Here is a 25,858-nt window from a genome sequence, read left to right as displayed (position 1 = left end):
GTAGATATTTCCATGTTTATACAGATAGCGGTGTAGATATTTCCATGTTTATACAGATATCGGTGTAGATATTTCCATGTTTACACTGATTGCGGTGTAGATATTTCCATCTTTCTACAGATGGCATTGTAGATATTTCCATGTTTATACAGATAGCGGTGTATATATTTCCATGTTTATACAGATCATGGTGTAGATATTTCCATGTTTACACAGATACCGGTGTAGATATTTCCATGTTTATACAGACCGCAGTGTAGATATTTCCATGTTTATAGAGATAGCAGTGTAGATATTTCCATGTTTGTACAGATGGCGGTGTTGATGCTTCCATCTATACACTGATTGCCGTGTAGGTATTTCCATGTGTATACAGATGGCATTGTAGATATTTCCATGTTTATACAGATGGTGGTGTAGATATTTCCATGTTTACACAGATGACTGTATACGTATTTCCATGTTTATACAGATGGCGGTGTAGATATTTCCAAGTTTATAGAGATAGCGGTGTAGATATTTCCATATTTATACAGATAACGGTGTAGAAGTTTCCATGTTTATACAGATAGCAGTGTAAATATTTCCATGTTTATACAGATCACGGTGTAGATATTTCCATGTTTATAGAGATAGCGGTGTAGATATTTCTATGTTTATACCGATAGCGGTGTTGATATTTCCATGTTTATACAGACCGCGGTGTAGATATTTCCATGTTTATACAGATAGCGGTGCAGATATTTCCATGTTTGTACAGATGGCGGTGTTGATATTTCCATCTATACACAGATGACCGTGTAGATATTTCCATGTTTATACAGATGGTGGCGCAGATATTTCCATGGATATGTAGATGGCGGTGTAGCTATTTCCATGTTTATACAGATAGCGGTGTAGTTATTTCCATGTTTATATAGATAGCGGTGTAGATATTTCAATATATGTACACATGGCTGTGTAGATATTTCCATGTTTATACATATGGCGGTGTAGATATTTCCATGTTTATACAGATAACTTTGTAAGTATTTCCATGTTTATACAGATGGCGGTGTAGATATTTCGATGTTTATAGAGATAGCAGTGGAGATCTTTCCATGTTTTTACAGATAGCGGTGTAGATATTTCCATGTTTATACTGATCGTGGTGTAGACATTTCCATGTTTATAGAGATGGCGGTGTAGATATTTCCATGTTCATAGAGATAGCGGTGTTGATTTTTCCATGTTTATAGAGATAGCGGTGTGGATATTTCCATGTTTTTACAGATAGGGGTGTAGATATTTCCCTGTTTATAGAGATGGCGGTGTAGATATTTCCATGTTTATACAGATCACGGTGTAGATATTTCCTTGTTTATACAAATAGCGGTGTAGTTATTTCCATGTTTATACAGATAGTGGTGTAGATATTTCCATGTATATACAGATGGCTGTGTAGATATTTCCATATTTATACAGATGCCTGTGTAGATATTTCCATGTTTATACAGATGACTTTGTAGGTATTTCCATGTTTATATAGATGGCGGTGTAGATATTTCCATGTTTATAGAGATAACTGTGTAGATATTTCCAGGTTTATACAGATAGCGGTGTACATATTTCCATGTTTATACAGATCGCGGTGTAGATATTTCCATGTTTTTACAGATCGCGGTTTAGCTATTTCCATGTTTATACAGATAGCGGTGTAGATATTTCCATGTTTTTACAGATATCGGTGTAGATATTACCATGTTTACACAGATTGCGGTGTAGATATTTCCATCTTTCTACAGATGGCATTGTAGATATTTCCATGTTTATACAGATGACTGTATAGGTATTTCCATGTTTTTACAGATGGCTGTGCAGATATTTCCATGTCTATAGAGATATCGGTGTAGATATTTCCATGTTTGTAGAGATGGCAGTGTTGATATTTCCATCTATACACAGATGGCCGTGTAGATAGTTCCATGTTTATTCAGATGGCGGCGTAGATATTTCCAAGGACATGCAGATGGCGGTGTAGTTATTTCCATGTTTATACAGATAGCGGTGTAGGTATTTCCATGTTTACACAGATGGTGGTGTAGATATTTCCGTGTTTATACACATGGCGGAGTAGATACTTCCATCTTTATGGAGATGGCAGTGTCGATATTTTCATGTTCATAGAGATGGCATTGTAGATATTTCCATATTTATAGAGATAGCGGTGTAGATATTTCCATCTTTCTACAGATGGCAGTGTAGATATTTCCATGATTATACAGATGGCCGTGTAGATATTTCCATATTTATACAGATGTCTGTGTAGATATTTCCATGTGTATACAGATGGTATTGTAGCTATTTCCATGTTTATACAGATGGTGGTGTAGATATTTCCATGTTTATTCAGATGACTGTGTAGATATTTCCATGTTTTTACAGATGGCAGTGTAGATATTTCAATGTTTATATAGATGGCGCTGTTGATATTTCCATGTTTATACAGATAATGTTGGAGATATTTCCATGTTTGTACAGAGTGCAGTGGAGATATTTCCATGTTTATACACATAGCGGTGTACATATTTCCATATTTATAGAGACAGCGGTGTAGGTATTTCCATGTTTATACAGATAGCGGTGCAGATATTTCCATGTTTACACAGATGCCTATGCAGATATTTCCATATTTATACAGAGGGCTGTGTAGATATTTCTATATTTATACAGATGTCAGAGTAGATAATTAAATGTTCCTACACATGACTGTGTAGGTATTTCCATGTTTATACAGATGTCTTTGTAGTTATTTCCATGTTTATAGAGATAGCGGTGCAGATATTTCCATGTTTATACAGATAGCGGTGTATATATTTCCATGTTTATACAGATCATGGTGTAGATATTTCCATGTTTACACAGATACCGGTGTAGATATTTCCATGTTTATACAGACCGCAGTGTAGATATTTCCATGTTTATAGAGAAAGCAGTGTAGATATTTCCATGTTTGTACAGATGGCGGTGTTGATGCTTCCATCTATACACTGATTGCCGTGTAGGTATTTCCATGTGTATACAAATGGCATTGTAGATATTTCCATGTTTATACAGATGGTGGTGTAGATATTTCCATGTTTACACAGATGACTGTATAGGTATTTCCATGTTTATACAGATGGCGGTGTAGATATTTCCAAGTTTATAGAGATAGCGGTGTAGATATTTCCATATTTATACAGATAATGGTGTAGAAGTTTCCATGTTTATACAGATAGCGGTGTAAATATTTCCATGTTTATACAGATCACGGTGTAGATATTTCCATGTTTATAGAGATAGCGGTGTAGATATTTCCATGTTTATACCGATAGCGGTGTTGATATTTCCATGTTTATACAGACCGCGGTGTAGATATTTCCATGTTTATACAGATAGCGGTGCAGATATTTCCATGTTTGTACAGATGGCGGTGTTGATATTTCCATCTATACACAGATGACCGTGTAGATATTTCCATGTTTATACAGATGGTGGCGCAGATATTTCCATGGATATGTAGATGGCGGTGTAGCTATTTCCATGTTTATATAGATAGCGGTGTAGTTATTTCCATGTTTATATAGATAGCGGTGTAGATATTTCAATGCATGTACACATGGCTGTGTAGATATTTCCATGTTTATACAGATGGCGGTGTAGATATTTCCATGTTTATACAGATAACTTTGTAAGTATTTCCATGTTTATATAGATGGCGGTGTAGATATTTCGATGTTTATAGAGATAGCAGTGGAGATCTTTCCATGTTTTTACAGATAGCGGTGTAGATATTTCCATGTTTATACTGAGCGTGGTGTAGACATTTCCATGTTTATAGAGATGGCGGTGTAGATATTTCCATGTTCATAGAGATAGCGGTGTTGATTTTTCCATGTTTATAGAGATAGCGGTGTGGATATTTCCATGTTTTTACAGATAGGGGTGTAGATATTTCCCTGTTTATAGAGATGGCGGTGTAGATATTTCCATGTTTATACAGATCACGGTGTAGATATTTCCTTGTTTATACAATAGCGGTGTAGTTATTTCCATGTTTATACAGATAGTGGTGTAGATATTTCCATGTATATACAGATGGCTGTGTAGATATTTCCATATTTATACAGATGGCTGTGTAGATATTTCCAAGTTTATACAGATGATTTTGTAGGTATTTCCATGTTTATACAGATGGCGGTGTAGATATTTCCATGTTTATAGAGATAACTGTGTAGATATTTCCAGGTTTATATAGATAGCGGTGTACATATTTCCATGTTTATACAGATCGCGGTGTAGATATTTCCATGTTTTTACAGATACCGGTGTTGATATTTCCATGTTTATACAGACCGCAGTGTAGATATTTCCATGTTTATAGAGATAGCAGTGTAGATATTTCCATGTTTGTACAGATGGCGGTGTTGATGTTTCCATCTATACACTGATTGCCGTGTAGGTATTTCCATGTGTATACAGATGGCATTGTAGATATTTCCATGTTTATACAGATAGCGGTGTATATATTTCCATGTTTATACAGATCATGGTGTAGATATTTCCATGTTTATAGAGACCGCAGTGTATATATTTCCATGTTTATAGAGATAGCAGTGTAGATATTTCCATGTTTGTACACATGGCGGTGTTGATGTTTCCATCTATACACTGATTGCCGTGTAGGTATTTCCATGTGTATACAGATGGCATTGTAGATATTTCCATGTTTATACAGATGGTGGTGTAGATATTACCATGTTTACACAGATGACTGTATAGGTATTTACATGTTTATACAGATGGTGGTGTAGATATTTCAAAGTTTATTGAGATAGCGGTGTAGATATTTCCATATTTATACAGATAACGATGTAGAAGTTTCCATGTTTATACAGATAGCGGTGTAAATATTTCCATGTTTATACAGATCACGGTGTAGATATTTCCATGTTTATAGAGATAGCGGTGTAGATATTTCCACGTTTATACCGATAGCGGTGTTGATATTTCCATGTTTATACAGACCGCGGTGTAGATATTTCCATGTTTATACAGATAGCGGTGCAGAGATTTCCATGTTTGTACAGATGGCGGTGTTGATATTTCCATCTATACACAGATGACCGTGTAGATATTTCCATGTTTATACAGATGGCGGCGCAGATATTTCCATGGATATGTAGATGGCGGTGTAGATATTTCCATGTTTATACAGATAGCGGTGTAGTTATTTCCATGTTTATATAGATAGCGGTGTAGATATTTCCATGTATGTACACATGGCTGTGTAGATATTTCCATGTTTATACAGATGGCGGTGTAGATATTTCCATGTTTATACAGATAACTTTGTAAGTATTTCCATGTTTATACAGATGGCGGTGTAGATATTTCGATGTTTATAGAGATAGCAGTGGAGATATTTAAATGTTTATACAGATAGCGGTGTAGATATTTCCATGTTTATACTGATCGTGGTGTAGACATTTCCATGTTTATAGAGATGGCGGTGTGGATATTTCCATGTTCATAGAGATAGCGGTGTTGATTTTTCCATGTTTATAGAGATAGCGGTGTGGATATTTCCATGTTTATACAGATAGGGGTGTAGATATTTCCCTGTTTATAGAGATGGCGGTGTAGATATTTCCATGTTTATACAGATCACAGTGTAGATATTTCCTTGTTTATACAAATAGCGGTGTAGTTATTTCCATGTTTATACAGATAGTGGTGTAGATATTTCCATGTATATACAGATGGCTGTGTAGATATTTCCATGTTTATACAGATGGCTGTGTAGATATTTCCATGTTTATACAGATGACTTTGTAGGTATTTCCATGTTTATACAGATGGCGGTGTAGATATTTCCATGTTTATAGAGATAACTGTGTAGATATTTCCATGTTTATACAGATCGCGTTGTAGATATTTCCATGTTTATACAGATCGCGGTGTAGATATTTCCATGTTTATACAGATCGCGGTGTAGATATTTCCATGTTTATACAGATATCGGTGTAGATATTTCCATGTTTACACTGATTGCGGTGTAGATATTTCCATCTTTCTACAGATGGCATTGTAGATATTTCCATGTTTATACAGATAGCGGTGTATATATTTCCATGTTTATACAGATCATGGTGTAGATATTTCCATGTTTACACAGATACCGGTGTAGATATTTCCATGTTTATACAGATCGCAGTGTAGATATTTCCATGTTTATAGAGATAGCAGTGTAGATATTTCCATGTTTGTACAGATGGCGGTGTTGATGCTTCCATCTATACACTGATTGCCGTGTAGGTATTTCCATGTGTATACAGATGGCATTGTAGATATTTCCATGTTTATACAGATGGTGGTGTAGATATTTCCATGTTTACACAGTTGACTGTATAGGTATTTCCATGTTTATACAGATGGCGGTGTAGATATTTCCAAGTTTATAGAGATAGCGGTGTAGATATTTCCATATTTATACAGATAACGGTGTAGAAGTTTCCATGTTTATACAGATAGCGGTGTAAATATTTCCATGTTTATACAGATCACGGTGTAGATATTTCCATGTTTATAGAGATAGCGGTGTAGATATTTCCATGTTTATACCGATAGCGGTGTTGATATTTCCATGTTTATACAGACCGCGGTGTAGATATTTCCATGTTTATACAGATAGCGGTGCAGATATTTCCATGTTTGTACAGATGGCGGTGTTGATATTTCCATCTATACACAGATGACCGTGTAGATATTTCCATGTTTATACAGATGGTGGCGCAGATATTTCCATGGATATGTAGATGGCGGTGTAGCTATTTCCATGTTTATACAGATAGCGGTGTAGATATTTCCATGTTTTTACAGATATCGGTGTAGATATTTCCATGTTTACACAGATTGCGGTGTAGATATTTCCATCTTTCTACAGATGGCATTGTAGATATTTCCATGTTTATACAGATGACTGTATAGGTATTTCCATGTTTTTACAGATGGCGGTGCAGATATTTCCATGTCTATAGAGATATCGGTGTAGATATTTCCATGTTTGTAGAGATGGCAGTGTTGATATTTCAATCTATACACAGATGGCCGTGTAGATAGTTCCATGTTTATTCAGATGGCGGCGTAGATATTTCCAAGGACATGCAGATGGCGGTGTAGTTATTTCCATGTTTATACAGATAGCGGTGTAGGTATTTCCATGTTTACACAGATGGTGGTGTAGATATTTCCATGTTTATACACATGGCGGAGTAGATACTTCCATCTTTATGGAGATGGCAGTGTCGATATTTTCATGTTCATAGAGATGGCGGTGTAGATATTTCCATATTTATAGAGATAGCTGTGTAGATATTTCCATCTTTCTACAGATGGCAGTGTAGATATTTCCATGATTATACAGATGGCCGTGTAGATATTTCCATATTTATACAGATGTCTGTGTAGATATTTCCATGTGTATACAGATGGTATTGTAGCTATTTCCATGTTTATACAGATGGTGGTGTAGATATTTCCATGTTTATTCAGATGACTGTGTAGATATTTCCATGTTTTTACAGATGGCAGTGTAGATATTTCAATGTTTATATAGATGGCGCTGTTGATATTTCCATGTTTGTACGGATAATGTTGGAGATATTTCCATGTTTGTACAGAGAGCAGTGGAGATATTTCCATGTTTATACACATAGCGGTGTACATATTTCCATATTTATAGAGACAGCGGTGTAGGTATTTCCATGTTTATACAGATAGCGGTGCAGATATTTCCATGTTTACACAGATGCCTATGCAGATATTTCCATATTTATACAGAGGGCTGTGTAGATATTTCTATATTTATACAGATGTCAGAGTAGATAATTAAATGTTCCTACACATGACTGTGTAGGTATTTCCATGTTTATACAGATGTCTTTGTAGTTATTTCCATGTTTATAGAGATAGCGGTGCAGATATTTCCATGTTTATACTGATAGCGGTGTATATATTTCCATGTTTATACAGATCATGGTGTAGATATTTCCATGTTTACACAGATACCGGTGTAGATATTTCCATGTTTATACAGACCGCAGTGTAGATATTTCCATGTTTATAGAGATAGCAGTGTAGATATTTCCATGTTTGTACAGATGGCGGTGTTGATGCTTCCATCTATACAGTGATTGCCGTGTAGGTATTTCCGTGTGTATACAGATGGCATTGTAGATATTTCCATGTTTATACAGATGGTGGTGTAGATATTTCCATGTTTACACAGATGACTGTATAGGTATTTCCATGTTTATACAGATGGCGGTGTAGATATTTCCAAGTTTATAGAGATAGCGGTGTAGATATTTCCATATTTATACAGATAACGGTGTAGAAGTTTCCATGTTTATACAGATAGCGGTGTAAATATTTCCATGTTTATACAGATCACGGTGTAGATATTTCCATGTTTATAGAGATAGCGGTGTAGATATTTCCATGTTTATACCGATAGCGGTGTTGATATTTCCATGTTTATACAGACCGCGGTGTAGATATTTCCATGTTTATACAGATAGCGGTGCAGATATTTCCATGTTTGTACAGATGGCGGTGTTGATATTTCCATCTATACACAGATGACCGTGTAGATATTTCCATGTTTATACAGATGGTGGCGCAGATATTTCCATGGATATGTAGATGGCGGTGTAGCTATTTCTATGTTTATACAGATAGCGGTGTAGTTATTTCCATGTTTATATAGATAGCGGTGTAGATATTTCAATGTATGTACACATGGCTGTGTAGATATTTCCATGTTTATACAGATGGCGGTGTAGATATTTCCATGTTTATACAGATAACTTTGTAAGTATTTCCATGTTTATACAGATGGCGGTGTAGATATTTTGATGTTTATAGAGATAGCAGTGGAGATCTTTCCATGTTTTTACAGATAGCGGTGTAGATATTTCCATGTTTATACTGATCGTGGTGTAGACATATCCATGTTTATAGAGATGGCGGTGTAGATATTTCCATGTTCATAGAGATAGCGGTGTTGATTTTTCCATGTTTATAGAGATAGCGGTGTGGATATTTCCATGTTTTTACAGATAGGGGTGTAGATATTTCCCTGTTTATAGAGATGGCGGTGTAGATATTTCCATGTTTATACAGATCACGGTGTAGATATTTCCTTGTTTATACAAATAGCGGTGTAGTTATTTCCATGTTTATACAGATAGTGGTGTAGATATTTCCATGTATATACAGATGGCTGTGTAGATATTTCCATATTTATACAGATGGCTGTGTAGATATTTCCATGTTTATACAGATGACTTTGTAGGTATTTCCATGTTTATACAGATGGCGGTGTAGATATTTCCATGTTTATAGAGATAACTGTGTAGATATTTCCAGGTTTATACAGATAGCGGTGTACATATTTCCATGTTTATACAGATCGCGGTGTAGATATTTCCATGTTTTTACAGATCGCGGTGTAGCTATTTCCATGTTTATACAGATAGCGGTGTAGATATTTCCATGTTTTTACAGATATCGGTGTAGATATTTCCATGTTTACACAGATTGCGGTGTAGATATTTCCATCTTTTTACAGATGGCATTGTAGATATTTCCATGTTTATACAGATGACTGTATAGGTATTTCCATGTTTTTACAGATGGCGGTGCAGATATTTCCATGTTTATACAGATAACTTTGTAAGTATTTCCATGTTTATACAGATGGCGGTGTAGATATTTCGATGTTTATAGAGATAGCAGTGGAGATATTTCCATGTTTATACAGATAGCGGTGTAGATATTTCCATGTTTATACTGATCGTGGTGTAGACATTTCCATGTTTATAGAGATGGCGGTGTAGATATTTCCATGTTCATAGAGATAGCGGTGTTGATTTTTCCATGTTTATAGAGATAGCGGTGTGGATATTTCCATGTTTATACAGATAGGGGTGTAGATATTTCCCTGTTTATAGAGATGGCGGTGTAGATATTTCCATGTTTATACAGATCACAGTGTAGATATTTCCTTGTTTATACAAATAGCGGTGTAGTTATTTCCATGTTTATACAGATAGTGGTGTAGATATTTCCATGTATATACAGATGGCTGTGTAGATATTTCCATGTTTATACAGATGGCTGTGTAGATATTTCCATGTTTGTACAGATGACTTTGTAGGTATTTCCTTGTTTATACAGATGGCGGTGTAGATATTTCCATGTTTATAGAGATAACTGTGTAGATATTTCCATGTTTATACAGATCGCGGTGTAGATATTTCCATGTTTATACAGATCGCGGTGTAGATATTTCCATGTTTATACAGATCGCGGGGTAGATATTTCCATGTTTATACAGATATCGGTGTAGATATTTCCATGTTTACACTGATTGCGGTGTAGATATTTCCATCTTTCTACAGATGGCATTGTAGATATTTCCATGTTTATACAGATGACTGTATAGGTATTTCCATGTTTTTACAGATGGCGGTGCAGATATTTCCATGTCTATAGAGATAGCGGTGTAGATATTTCCATGTTTGTACAGATGGCGGTGTTGATATTTCCAGCTATACACAGATGGCCGTGTAGATATTTCCATGTTTATTCAGATGGCGGCGTAGATATTTCCAAGGACATGCAGATGGCGGTGTAGTTATTTCCATGTTTATACAGATAGCGGTGTAGGTATTTCCATGTTTACACAGATGGTGGTGTAGATATTTCCGTGTTTATACACATGGCGGAGTAGATACTTCCATCTTTATGGAGATGGCAGTGTAGATATTTTCATGTTCATACAGATGGCGGTGTAGATATTTCCATATTTATACAGATGTCGGTGTAGATATTTCCATGTGTATACAGATGGTATTGTAGCTATTTCCATGTTTATACAGATGGTGGTGTAGGTATTTCCATGTTTATTCAGATGAATGTGTAGATATTTCCATGTTTTTACAGATGGCAGTGTAGATATTTCAATGTTTATATAGATGGCGCTGTTGATATTTCCATGTTTATACAGATAACGGTGGAGATATTTCCATGTTTATACAGAGAGCAGTGGAGATATTTCCATGTTTATACACATAGCGGTGTACATATTTAAATGTTTATAGGGACAGCGGTGTAGGTATTTCCATGTTTATACAGATAGCGGTGCAGATATTTCCATGTTTACACAGATGCCTATGCAGATATTTCCATATTTATACAGAGGGCTGTGTAGATATTTCTATATTTATACAGATGGCAGTGTAGATATTTAAATGTTCCTACACATGACTGTGTAGGTATTTCCAAGTGTATACAGATGTCTTTGCAGTTATTTCCATGTTTATAGAGATAGCGGTGCAGATATTTCCATGTTTATACAGATAGCGGTGTATATATTTCCATGTTTATACAGATCATGGTGTAGATATTTCCATGTTTATAGAGACCGCAGTGTAGATATTTCCATGTTTATAGAGATAGCAGTGTAGATATTTCCATGTTTGTACAGATGGCGGTGTTGATGTTTCCATCTATACACTGATTGCCGTGTAGGTATTTCCATGTGTATACAGATGGCATTGTAGATATTTCCATGTTTATACAGATGGTGGTGTAGATGTTTCCATGTTTACACAGATGACTGTATAGGTATTTCCATGTTTATACAGATGGTGGTATAGATATTTCCAAGTTTATTGAGATAGCGGTGTAGATATTTCCATATTTATACAGATCACGGTGTAGAAGTTTCCATGTTTATACAGATAGCGGTGTAAATATTTCCATGTTTATACAGATCACGGTGTAGATATTTCCATGTTTATAGAGATAGCGGTGTAGATATTTCCATGTTTATACCGATAGCGGTGTTGATATTTCCATGTTTATACAGACCGCGGTGTAGATATTTCCATGTTTATACAGATAGCGGTGCAGATATTTCCATGTTTGTACAGATGGCGGTGTTGATATTTCCATCTATACACAGATGACCGTGTAGATATTTCCATGTTTATACAGATGGCGGCGCAGATATTTCCATGGATATGTAGATGGCGGTGTAGATATTTCCATGTTTATACAGATAGCGGTGTAGTTATTTCCATGTTTGTATAGATAGCGGTGTAGATATTTCCATGTATGTACACATGGCTGTGTAGATATTTCCATGTTTATACAGATGGCGGTGTAGATATTTCCATGTTTATACAGATAACTTTGTAAGTATTTCCATGTTTATACAGATGGCAGTGTAGATATTTCGATGTTTATAGAGATAGCAGTGGAGATATTTCCATGTTTCTACAGATAGCGGTGTAGATATTTCCATGTTTATACTGACCGTGGTGTAGACATTTCCATGTTTATAGAGATGGCGGTGTAGATATTTCCATGTTCATAGAGATAGCGGTGTTGATTTTTCCATGTTTATAGAGATAGCGGTGTGGATATTTCCATGTTTATACAGATAGGGGTGTAGATATTTCCCTGTTTATAGAGATGGCGGTGTAGATATTTCCATGTTTATACAGATCACAGTGTAGATATTTCCTTGTTTATACAAATAGCGGTGTAGTTATTTCCATGTTTATACAGATAGTGGTGTAGATATTTCCATGTATATACAGATGGCTGTGTAGATATTTCCATGTTTATACAGATGGCTGTGTAGATATTTCCATGTTTATACAGATGGCTTTGTAGGTATTTCCATGTTTATACAGATGGCGGTGTAGATATTTCCATGTTTATAGAGATAACTGTGTAGATATTTCCATGTTTATACAGATCGCGTTGTAGATATTTCCATGTTTATACAGATCGCGGTGTAGATATTTCCATGTTTATACAGATCGTGGTGTAGATATTTCCATGTTTATACAGATATCGGTGTAGATATTTCCATGTTTACACTGATTGCGGTGTAGATATTTCCATCTTTCTGCAGATGGCATTGTAGATATTTCCATGTTTATACAGATGACTGTATAGGTATTTCCATGTTTTTACAGATGGCGGTGCAGATATTTCCATGTCTATAGAGATAGCGGTGTAGATATTTCCATGTTTGTACAGATGGTGGTGTTGATATTTCCATCTATACACAGATGGCCGTGTAGATATTTCCATGTTTATTCAGATGGCGGCGTAGATATTTCCAAGGACATGCAGATGGCGGTGTAGTTATTTCCATGTTTATACAGATAGCGGTGTAGGTATTTCCATGTTTACACAGATGGTGGTGTAGATATTTCCGTGTTTATACACATGGCGGAGTAGATACTTCCATCTTTATGGACATGGCAGTGTAGATATTTTCATGTTCATACAGATGGCGGTGTAGATATTTCCATATTTATAGAGATAGCGGTGTAGATATTTCCATCTTTCTACAGATGGCAGTGTAGATATTTCCATGTTTATACAGATGGCCGTGTAGATATTTCCATATTTATACAGATGTCGGTGTAGATATTTCCATGTGTATACAGATGGTATTGTAGCTATTTCCATGTTTATACAGATGGTGGTGTAGCTATTTCCATGTTTATTCAGATGAATGTGTAGATATTTCCATGATTTTACAGATGGCAGTGTAGATATTTCAATGTTTATATAGATGGCGCTGTTGATATTTCCATGTTTATACAGATAACGGTGGAGATATTTCCATGTTTATAAAGAGAGCAGTGGAGATATTTCCATGTTTATACACATAGCGGTGTACATATTTCCAAGTTTATAGAGACAGCGGTGTAGGTATTTCCATGTTTATACAGATAGCGGTGCAGATATTTCCATGTTTACACAGATGCCTATGCAGATATTTCCATATTTATACAGAGGGCTGTGTAGATATTTCTATATTTATACAGATGGCAGTGTAGATATTTAAATGTTCCTACACATGACTGTGTAGGTATTTCCAAGTTTATACAGATGTCTTTGTAGTTATTTCCATGTTTATAGAGATAGCGGTGCAGATATTTCCATGTTTATACAGATAGCGGTGTATATATTTCCATGTTTATACAGATCATGGTGTAGATATTTCCATGTTTATAGAGACCGCAGAGTAGATATTTCCATGTTTATAGAGATAGCAGTGTAGATATTTCCATGTTTGTACAGATGGCGGTGTTGATGTTTCCATCTATACACTGATTGCCGTGTAGGTATTTCCATGTGTATACAGATGGCATTGTAGATATTTCCATGTTTATACAGATGGTGGTGTAGATATTACCATGTTTATTCAGATGACTGTGTGGATATTTCCATGTTTTTACAGATGGCAGTGTAGATATTTCAATGTTTATGTAGATGGCGCTGTTGATATTTCCATGTTTATACAGATAACGGTGGAGATATTTCCATGTTTATACAGAGAGCAGTGGAGATATTTCCATGTTTATACACATAGCGGTGTACATATTTCCATGTTTATAGAGACAGCGGTGTAGGTATTTCCATGTTTTTACAGATAGCGGTGCAGTTATTTCCATGTTTACACAGATGCCTATGCAGATATTTCCATATTTATAGAGAGAGCTGTGTAGATATTTCTATATTTATACAGATGGCAGTGTAGATATTTAAATGTTCCTACACATGACTGTGTAGGTATTTCCATGTTTATACAGATGTCTTTGTAGTTATTTCCATGTTTATAGAGATAGCGGTGCAGATATTTCCATGTTTATACAGAAAGCGGTGTATATATTTCCATGTTTATACAGATCATGGTGTAGATATTTCCATGTTTATACAGATACCGGTGTTGATATTTCCATGTTTATACAGACCGCAGTGTAGATATTTCCATGTTTATAGAGATAACTGTGTAGATATTTCCATGTTTATACAGATCGCGTTGTAGATATTTCCATGTTTATACAGATCGCGGTGTAGATATTTCCATGTTTATACAGATCGTGGTGTAGATATTTCCATGTTTATACAGATATCGGTGTAGATATTTCCATGTTTACACTGATTGCGGTGTAGATATTTCCATCTTTCTGCAGATGGCATTGTAGATATTTCCATGTTTATACAGATGACTGTATAGGTATTTCCATGTTTTTACAGATGGCGGTGCAGATATTTCCATGTCTATAGAGATAGCGGTGTAGATATTTCCATGTTTGTACAGATGGTGGTGTTGATATTTCCATCTATACACAGATGGCCGTGTAGATATTTCCATGTTTATTCAGATGGCGGCGTAGATATTTCCAAGGACATGCAGATGGCGGTGTAGTTATTTCCATGTTTATACAGATAGCGGTGTAGGTATTTCCATGTTTACACAGATGGTGGTGTAGATATTTCCGTGTTTATACACATGGCGGAGTAGATACTTCCATCTTTATGGACATGGCAGTGTAGATATTTTCATGTTCATACAGATGGCGGTGTAGATATTTCCATATTTATAGAGATAGCGGTGTAGATATTTCCATCTTTCTACAGATGGCAGTGTAGATATTTCCATGTTTATACAGATGGCCGTGTAGATATTTCCATATTTATACAGATGTCGGTGTAGATATTTCCATGTGTATACAGATGGTATTGTAGCTATTTCCATGTTTATACAGATGGTGGTGTAGCTATTTCCATGTTTATTCAGATGAATGTGTAGATATTTCCATGATTTTACAGATGGCAGTGTAGATATTTCAATGTTTATATAGATGGCGCTGTTGATATTTCCATGTTTATACAGATAACGGTGGAGATATTTCCATGTTTATAAAGAGAGCAGTGGAGATATTTCCATGTTTATACACATAGCGGTGTACATATTTCCATGTTTATAGAGACAGCGGTGTAGGTATTTCCATGTTTATACAGATAGCGGTGCAGATATTTCCATGTTTACACAGATGCCTATGCAGATATTTCCATATTTATACAGAGGGCTGTGTAGATATTTCTATATTTATACAGATGGCAGTGTAGATATTTAAATGTTCCTACACATGACTGTGTAGGTATTTCCAAGTTTATACAGATGTCTTTGTAGTTATTTCCATGTTTATAGAGATAGCGGTGCAGATATTTCCATGTTTATACAGATAGCGGTGTATATATTTCCATGTTTATACAGATCATGGTGTAGATATTTCCATGTTTATAGAGACCGCAGAGTAGATATTTCCATGTTTATAGAGATAGCAGTGTAGATATTTCCATGTTTGTACAGATGGCGGTGTTGATGTTTCCATCTATACACTGATTGCCGTGTAGGTATTTCCATGTGTATACAGATGGCATTGTAGATATTTCCATGTTTATACAGATGGTGGTGTAGATATTACCATGTTTATTCAGATGACTGTGTGGATATTTCCATGTTTTTACAGATGGCAGTGTAGATATTTCAATGTTTATGTAGATGGCGCTGTTGATATTTCCATGTTTATACAGATAACGGTGGAGATATTTCCATGTTTATACAGAGAGCAGTGGAGATATTTCCATGTTTATACACATAGCGGTGTACATATTTCCATGTTTATAGAGACAGCGGTGTAGGTATTTCCATGTTTTTACAGATAGCGGTGCAGTTATTTCCATGTTTACACAGATGCCTATGCAGATATTTCCATATTTATAGAGAGAGCTGTGTAGATATTTCTATATTTATACAGATGGCAGTGTAGATATTTAAATGTTCCTACACATGACTGTGTAGGTATTTCCATGTTTATACAGATGTCTTTGTAGTTATTTCCATGTTTATAGAGATAGCGGTGCAGATATTTCCATGTTTATACAGAAAGCGGTGTATATATTTCCATGTTTATACAGATCATGGTGTAGATATTTCCATGTTTATACAGATACCGGTGTTGATATTTCCATGTTTATACAGACCGCAGTGTAGATATTTCCATGTTTATAGAGATAGCAGTGTAGATATTTCCATGTTTGTACAGATGGCGGTGTTGATGTTTCCATCTATACACTGATTGCCGTGTAGGTATTTCCATGTGTATACAGATGGCATTGTAGATATTTCCATGTTTATAGAGATAGCGGTGTATATATTTCCATGTTTATACAGATCATGGTGTAGATATTTCCATGTTTATAGAGACCGCAGTGTAGATATTTCCATGTTTATAGAGATAGCAGTGTAGATATTTCCATGTTTGTAAAGATGGCGGTGTTGATGCTTCCATCTATACAGTGATTGCCGTGTAGGTATTTCCATGTGTATACAGATGGCATTGTAGATATTTCCATGTTTATACAGATGGTGGTGTAGATATTTCCATGTTTATACAGACCGCAGTGTAGATATTTCCATGTTTATAGAGATAGCAGTGTAGATATTTCCATGTTTGTACAGATGGCGGTGTTGATGCTTCCATCTATACAGTGATTGCCGTGTAGGTATTTCCATGTGTATACAGATGGCATTGTAGATATTTCCATGTTTATACAGATGGTGGTGTAGATATTTCCATGTTTACACAGATGACTGTATAGGTATTTCCATGTTTATACAGATGGCGGTGTAGATATTTCCAAGTTTATAGAGATAGCGGTGTAGATATTTCCATATTTATACAGATAACGGTGTAGAAGTTTCCATGTTTATACAGATAGCGGTGTAAATATTTCCATGTTTATACAGATCACGGTGTAGATATTTCCATGTTTATAGAGATAGCGGTGTAGATATTTCCATGTTTATACCGATAGCGGTGTTGATATTTCCATGTTTATACAGACCGCGGTGTAGATATTTCCATGTTTATACAGATAGCGGTGCAGATATTTCCATGTTTGTACAGATGGCGGTGTTGATATTTCCATCTATACACAGATGACCGTGTAGATATTTCCATGTTTATACAGATGGTGGCGCAGATATTTCCATGGATATGTAGATGGCGGTGTAGCTATTTCCATGTTTATACAGATAGCGGTGTAGTTATTTCCATGTTTATATAGATAGCGGTGTAGATATTTCAATGTATGTACACATGGCTGTGTAGATATTTCCAAGTTTATACAGATGGCGGTGTAGATATTTCCATGTTTATACAGATAACTTTGTAAGTATTTCCATCTTTATACAGATGGCGGTGTAGATATTTTGATGTTTATAGAGATAGCAGTGGAGATCTTTCCATGTTTTTACAGATAGCGGTGTAGATATTTCCATGTTTATACTGATCGTGGTGTAGACATTTCCATGTTTATAGAGATGGCGGTGTAGATATTTCCATGTTCATAGAGATAGCGGTGTTGATTTTTCCATGTTTATAGAGATAGCGGTGTGGATATTTCCATGTTTTTACAGATAGGGGTGTAGATATTTCCCTGTTTATAGAGATGGCGGTGTAGATATTTCCATGTTTATACAGATCACGGTGTAGATATTTCCTTGTTTATACAAATAGCGGTGTAGTTATTTCCATGTTTATACAGATAGTGGTGTAGTTACTTCCATGTATATACAGATGGCTGTGTAGATATTTCCATATTTATACAGATGGCTGTGTAGATATTTCCATGTTTATACAGATGACTTTGTAGGTATTTCCATGTTTATACAGATGGCGGTGTAGATATTTCCATGTTTATAGAGATAACTGTGTAGATATTTCCAGGTTTATACAGATAGCGGTGTACATATTTCCATGTTTATACAGATCGCGGTGTAGATATTTCCATGTTTTTACAGATCGCGGTGTAGCTATTTCCATGTTTATACAGATAGCGGTGTAGATATTTCCATGTTTTTACAGATATCGGTGTAGATATTTCCATGTTTACACAGATTGCGGTGTAGATATTTCCATCTTTTTACAGATGGCATTGTAGATATTTCCATGTTTATACAGATGACTGTATAGGTATTTCCATGTTTTTACAGATGGCGGTGCAGATATTTCCATGTTTATACAGATAACTTTGTAAGTATTTCCATGTTTATACAGATGGCGGTGTAGATATTTCGATGTTTATAGAGATAGCAGTGGAGATATTTCCATGTTTATACAGATAGCGGTGTAGATATTTCCATGTTTATACTGATCGTGGTGTAGACATTTCCATGTTTATAGAGATGGCGGTGTAGATATTTCCATGTTCATAGAGATAGCGGTGTTGATTTTTCCATGTTTATAGAGATAGCGGTGTGGATATTTCCATGTTTATACAGATAGGGGTGTAGATATTTCCCTGTTTATAGAGATGGCGGTGTAGATATTTCCATGTTTATACAGATCACAGTGTAGATATTTCCTTGTTTATACAAATATCGGTGTAGTTATTTCCATGTTTATACAGATAGTGGTGTAGATATTTCCATGTATATACAGATAGCTGTGTAGATATTTCCATGTTTATACAGATGGCTGTGTAGATATTTCCATGTTTGTACAGATGACTTTGTAGGTATTTCCATGTTTATACAGATGGCGGTGTAGATATTTCCATGTTTATAGAGATAACTGTGTAGATATTTCCATGTTTATACAGATCGCGGTGTAGATATTTCCATGTTTATACAGATCGCGGTGTAGATATTTCCATGTTTATACAGATCGTGGGGTAGATATTTCCATGTTTATACAGATATCGGTGTAGATATTTCCATGTTTACACTGATTGCGGTGTAGATATTTCCATCTTTCTACAGATGGCATTGTAGATATTTCCATGTTTATACAGATGACTGTATAGGTATTTCCATGTTTTTACACATGGCGGTGCAGATATTTCCATGTCTATAGAGATAGCGGTGTAGATATTTCCATGTTTGTACAGATGGCGGTGTTGATATTTCCAGCTATACACAGATGGCCGTGTAGATATTTCCATGTTTATTCAGATGGCGGCGTAGATATTTCCAAGGACATGCAGATGGCGGTGTAGTTATTTCCATGTTTATACAGATAGCGGTGTAGGTATTTCCATGTTTACACAGATGGTGGTGTAGATATTTCCGTGTTTATACACATGGCGGAGTAGATACTTCCATCTTTATGGAGATGGCAGTGTAGATATTTTCATGTTCATACAGATGGCGGTGTAGATATTTCCATATTTATACAGATGTCGGTGTAGATATTTCCATGTGTATACAGATGGTATTGTAGCTATTTCCATGTTTATACAGATGGTGGTGTAGGTATTTCCATGTTTATTCAGATGAATGTGTAGATATTTCCATGTTTTTACAGATGGCAGTGTAGATATTTCAATGTTTATATAGATGGCGCTGTTGATATTTCCATGTTTATACAGATAACGGTGGAGATATTTCCATGTTTATACAGAGAGCAGTGGAGATATTTCCATGTTTATACACATAGCGGTGTACATATTTAAATGTTTATAGGGACAGCGGTGTAGGTATTTCCATGTTTATACAGATAGCGGTGCAGATATTTCCATGTTTACACAGATGCCTATGCAGATATTTCCATATTTATACAGAGGGCTGTGTAGATATTTCTATATTTATACAGATGGCAGTGTAGATATTTAAATGTTCCTACACATGACTGTGTAGGTATTTCCAAGTGTATACAGATGTCTTTGCAGTTATTTCCATGTTTATAGAGATAGCGGTGCAGATATTTCCATGTTTATACAGATAGCGGTGTATATATTTCCATGTTTATACAGATCATGGTGTAGATATTTCCATGTTTATAGAGACCGCAGTGTAGATATTTCCATGTTTATAGAGATAGCAGTGTAGATATTTCCATGTTTGTACAGATGGCGGTGTTGATGTTTCCATCTATACACTGATTGCCGTGTAGGTATTTCCATGTGTATACAGATGGCATTGTAGATATTTCCATGTTTATACAGATGGTGGTGTAGATGTTTCCATGTTTACACAGATGACTGTATAGGTATTTCCATGTTTATACAGATGGTGGTATAGATATTTCCAAGTTTATTGAGATAGCGGTGTAGATATTTCCATATTTATACAGATCACGGTGTAGAAGTTTCCATGTTTATACAGATAGCGGTGTAAATATTTCCATGTTTATACAGATCACGGTGTAGATATTTCCATGTTTATAGAGATAGCGGTGTAGATATTTCCATGTTTATACCGATAGCGGTGTTGATATTTCCATGTTTATACAGACCGCGGTTTAGATATTTCCATGTTTATACAGATAGCGGTGCAGATATTTCCATGTTTGTACAGATGGCGGTGTTGATATTTCCATCTATACACAGATGACCGTGTAGATATTTCCATGTTTATACAGATGGCGGCGCAGATATTTCCATGGATATGTAGATGGCGGTGTAGATATTTCCATGTTTATACAGATAGCGGTGTAGTTATTTCCATGTTTGTATAGATAGCGGTGTAGATATTTCCATGTATGTACACATGGCTGTGTAGATATTTCCATGTTTATACAGATGGCGGTGTAGATATTTCCATGTTTATACAGATAACTTTGTAAGTATTTCCATGTTTATACAGATGGCGGTGTAGATATTTCGATGTTTATAGAGATAGCAGTGGAGATATTTCCATGTTTATACAGATAGCGGTGTAGATATTTCCATGTTTATACTGACCGTGGTGTAGACATTTCCATGTTTATAGAGATGGCGGTGTAGATATTTCCATGTTCATAGACATAGCGGTGTTGATTTTTCCATGTTTATAGAGATAGCGGTGTGGATATTTCCATGTTTATACAGATAGGGGTGTAGATATTTCCCTGTTTATAGAGATGGCGGTGTAGATATTTCCATGTTTATACAGATCACAGTGTAGATATTTCCTTGTTTATACAAATAGCGGTGTAGTTATTTCCATGTTTATACAGATAGTGGTGTAGATATTTCCATGTATATACAGATGGCTGTGTAGATATTTGCATGTTTATACAGATGGCTGTGTAGATATTTCCATGTTTATACAGATGACTTTGTAGGTATTTCCATGTTTATACAGATGGTGGTGTAGATATTTCCATGTTTATAGAGATAACTGTGTAGATATTTCCATGTTTATACAGATCGCGTTGTAGATATTTCCATGTTTATACAGATCGCGGTGTAGATATTTCCATGTTTATACAGATCGCGGTGTAGATATTTCCATGTTTATACAGATATCGGTGTAGATATTTCCATGTTTACACTGATTGCGGTGTAGATATTGCCATCTTTCTGCAGATGGCATTGTAGATATTTCCATGTTTATACAGATGACTGTATAGGTATTTCCATGTTTTTACAGATGGCGGTGCAGATATTTCCATGTCTATAGAGATAGCGGTGTAGATATTTCCATGTTTGTACAGATGGTGGTGTTGATATTTCCAGCTATACACAGATGGCCGTGTAGATATTTCCATGTTTATTCAGATGGCGGCGTAGATATTTCCAAGGTCATGCAGATGGCGGTGTAGTTATTTCCATGTTTATACAGATAGCGGTGTAGGTATTTCCATGTTTACACAGCTGGTGGTGTAGATATTTCCGTGTTTATACACATGGCGGAGTAGATACTTCCATCTTTATGGAGATGGCAGTGTAGATATTTTCATGTTCATACAGATGGCGGTGTAGATATTTCCATATTTATAGAGATAGCGGTGTAGATATTTCCATCTTTCTACAGATGGCAGTGTAGATATTTCCATGTTTATACAGATGGCCGTGTAGATATTTCCATATTTATACAGATGTCGGTGTAGATATTTCCATGTGTATACAGATGGTATTGTAGCTATTTCCATGTTTATACAGATGGTGGTGTAGCTATTTCCATGTTTATTCAGATGAATGTGTAGATATTTCCATGTTTTTACAGATGGCAGTGTAGATATTTCAATGTTTATATAGATGGCGCTGTTGATATTTCCATGTTTATACAGATAACGGTGGAGATATTTCCATGTTTATAAAGAGAGCAGTGGAGATATTTCCATGTTTATACACATAGCGGTGTACATATTTCCATGTTTATAGAGACAGCGGTGTAGGTATTTCCATGTTTATACAGATAGCGGTGCAGTTATTTCCATGTTTACACAGATGCCTATGCAGATATTTCCATATTTATACAGAGGGCTGTGTAGATATTTCTATATTTATACAGATGGCAGTGTAGATATTTAAATGTTCCTACACATGACTGTGTAGGTATTTCCAAGTTTATACAGATGTCTTTGTAGTTATTTCCATGTTTAGAGAGATAGCGGTGCAGATATTTCCATGTTTATACAGATAGCGGTGTATATATTTCCATGTTTATACAGATCATGGTGTAGATATTTCCATGTTTATAGAGACCGCAGAGTAGATATTTCCATGTTTATAGAGATAGCAGTGTAGATATTTCCATGTTTGTACAGATGGCGGTGTTGATGTTTCCATCTATACACTGATTGCCGTGTAGGTATTTCCATGTGTATACAGATGGCATTGTAGATATTTCCATGTTTATACAGATGGTGGTGTAGATATTACCATGTTTATTCAGATGACTGTGTGGATATTTCCATGTTTTTACAGATGGCAGTGTAGATATTTCAATGTTTATGTAGATGGCGCTGTTGATATTTCCATGTTTATACAGATAACGGTGGAGATATTTCCATGTTTATACAGAGAGCAGTGGAGATATTTCCATGTTTATACACATAGCGGTGTACATATTTCCATGTTTATAGAGACAGCGGTGTAGGTATTTCCATGTTTTTACAGATAGCGGTGCATTTATTTCCATATTTACACAGATGCCTATGCAGATATTTCCATATTTATAGAGAGAGCTGTGTAGATATTTCTATATTTATACAGATGGCAGTGTAGATATTTAAATGTTCCTACACATGACTGTGTAGGTATTTCCATGTTTATACAGATGTCTTTGTAGTTATTTCCATGTTTATAGAGATAGCGGTGCAGATATTTCCATGTTTATACAGAAAGCGGTGTATATATTTCCATGTTTATACAGATCATGGTGTAGATATTTCCATGTTTATACAGCTACCGGTGTTGATATTTCCATGTTTATACAGACCGCAGTGTAGATATTTCCATGTTTATAGAGATAGCAGTGTAGATATTTCCATGTTTGTACAGATGGCGGTGTTGATGTTTCCATCTATACACTGATTGCCGTGTAGGTATTTCCATGTGTATACAGATGGCATTGTAGATATTTCCATGTTTATACAGATAGCGGTGTATATATTTCCATGTTTATACAGATCATGGTGTAGATATTTCCATGTTTATAGAGACCGCAGTGTAGATATTTCCATGTTTATAGAGATAGCAGTGTAGATATTTCCATGTTTGTACACATGGCGGTGTTGATGTTTCCATCTATACACTGATTGCCGTGTAGGTATTTCCATGTGTATACAGATGGCATTGTAGATATTTCCATGTTTATACAGACGGTGGTGTAGATATTACCATGTTTACACAGATGACTGTATGGGTATTTACATGTTTATACAGATGGTGGTGTAGATATTTCAAAGTTTATTGAGATAGCGGTGTAGATATTTCCATATTTATACAGATAACGATGTAGAAGTTTCCATGTTTATACAGATAGCGGTGTAAATATTTCCATGTTTATACAGATCACGGTGTAGATATTTCCATGTTTATAGAGATAGCGGTGTAGATATTTCCACGTTTATACCGATAGCGGTGTTGATATTTCCATGTTTATACAGACCGCGGTGTAGATATTTCCATGTTTATACAGATAGCGGTGCAGAGATTTCCATGTTTGTACAGATGGCGGTGTTGATATTTCCATCTATACACAGATTACCGTGTAGATATTTCCATGTTTATACAGATGGCGGCGCAGATATTTCCATGGATATGTAGATGGCGGTGTAGATATTTCCATGTTTATACAGATAGCGGTGTAGTTATTTCCATGTTTATATAGATAGCGGTGTAGATATTTCCATGTATGTACACATGGCTGTGTAGATATTTCCATGTTTATACAGATGGCGGTGCAGATATTTCCATGTTTATACAGATAACTTTGTAAGTATTTCCATGTTTATACAGATGGCGGTGTAGATATTTCGATGTTTATAGAGATAGCAGTGGAGATATTTCCATGTTTATACAGATAGCGGTGTAGATATTTCCATGTTTATACTGATCGTGGTGTAGACATTTCCATGTTTATAGAGATGGCGGTGTAGATATTTCCATGTTCATAGAGATAGCGGAGTTGATTTTTCCATGTTTATAGAGATAGCGGTGTGGATATTTCCATGTTTATACAGATAGAGTTGTAGATATTTCCCTGTTTATAGAAATGGTGGTGTAGATATTTCCATGTTTATACAGTAATGGTGGAGATATTTCCATGTTTATACAGAGAGCAGTGGAGACATTTCCATGTTTATACACAAAGGGTTGTACATATTTCCAAGTTTATAAAGACAGCGGTGTAGGTATTTCCATGTTTATACAGAGAGCAGTGGAGACATTTCCATGTTTATACACAAAGCGTTGTACATATTTCCATGTTTATAGAGACAGCGGTGTAGGTATTTCCATGTTTATACAGATAGCGGTGCAGTTATTTCCATGTTTACACAGATGCCTATGCAGATATTTCCATATTTATACAGAGGGCTGTGTAGATATTTCTATATTTATACAGATGGCAGTGTAGATATTTAAATGTTCCTACACATGACTGTGTAGGTATTTCCATGTTTATACAGATGTCTTTGTAATTATTTCCATGTTTATAGAGATAGCGGTGCAG

This window comes from Pan troglodytes, chromosome 13, assembly GCF_028858775.2.
Source record: "Pan troglodytes isolate AG18354 chromosome 13, NHGRI_mPanTro3-v2.0_pri, whole genome shotgun sequence".
Classification (NCBI taxonomy): domain Eukaryota; kingdom Metazoa; phylum Chordata; class Mammalia; order Primates; family Hominidae; genus Pan; species Pan troglodytes.
Note: the sequence above shows the minus strand (reverse complement) of the source record.